At 48.8% G+C, this 697-nt stretch overlaps 1 pseudogene; it reads right to left on the reverse strand.

The window, feature by feature from the left end:
• Positions 1 to 584: 584 nt before the first annotated feature.
• LOC112822598 (protein lin-28 homolog A pseudogene) overlaps positions 585 to 697 on the reverse strand; it is a 30,434-nt pseudogene continuing 30,321 nt past the window's right edge.

Genomic DNA, 697 nt, shown 5'->3' on the forward strand with positions numbered 1-697 from the left:
CTTCGGAGCAGTAGGTCTGTAGCTGTTCCCCCAACAATCCTGTGGCTACTGTCACAACCCATTGCTTGAGACAGTCCTCAGCACCCTATATCCCAACAGCAGGTTATGAGACAAGATGTGGAAAAAACCTGCCTTACCCCTGAGAGACTACCTACCACAGAATGTAGTGGTTTGTGGGTTGGGCCCACCAGTCTGGTCTCATGCTTAAATCTCTACATTCTGGCATGGGTGAAATTATTATTACATACCCTTCTTTGAAAGGAAAATAAATTCCCTTTCCAGGCCACTTTCAAAAGCTGGAGATCTGGGGGTGGAGACTCAGATAAAGCACACAGGGAGGGATTTTCTCCAGAACCCTCTTGAGCATATGGATAAAACACTGTTGGAGATCACTGGCCTCACCCCTTCCCCCCTACCCTGTGCCAAGAGGGAAGAGGGGGTGATGATGTGGACCCCAGCGTGAGATGCATGGCAGAGCCAGCTGCTGCCCTACCCACCTTGTCCCCACTTTCTCCACTCTGCCGATTGATGCCTGCTCCTCAAAACTTCCTGATGACAAAAGAATTGTCCCCACCCATGGTAGCTCAATTCTGGGCCTCTGGGAGTAGGGCAGGGCTATGTATCTCTTCTTCTTCTTCTTCTTCTTCTTCTTCTTCTTCTTCTTCTTCTTCTTTCTTCTTCTTCTTCTTCTTCTTCT

The sequence above is a fragment of the Callorhinus ursinus genome, unplaced genomic scaffold, assembly GCF_003265705.2.
Source record: "Callorhinus ursinus isolate GAN/ISIS: 27379988/994484 unplaced genomic scaffold, GSC_fseal_2.0 scaffold40, whole genome shotgun sequence".
In the NCBI taxonomy this organism is placed as follows: domain Eukaryota; kingdom Metazoa; phylum Chordata; class Mammalia; order Carnivora; family Otariidae; genus Callorhinus; species Callorhinus ursinus.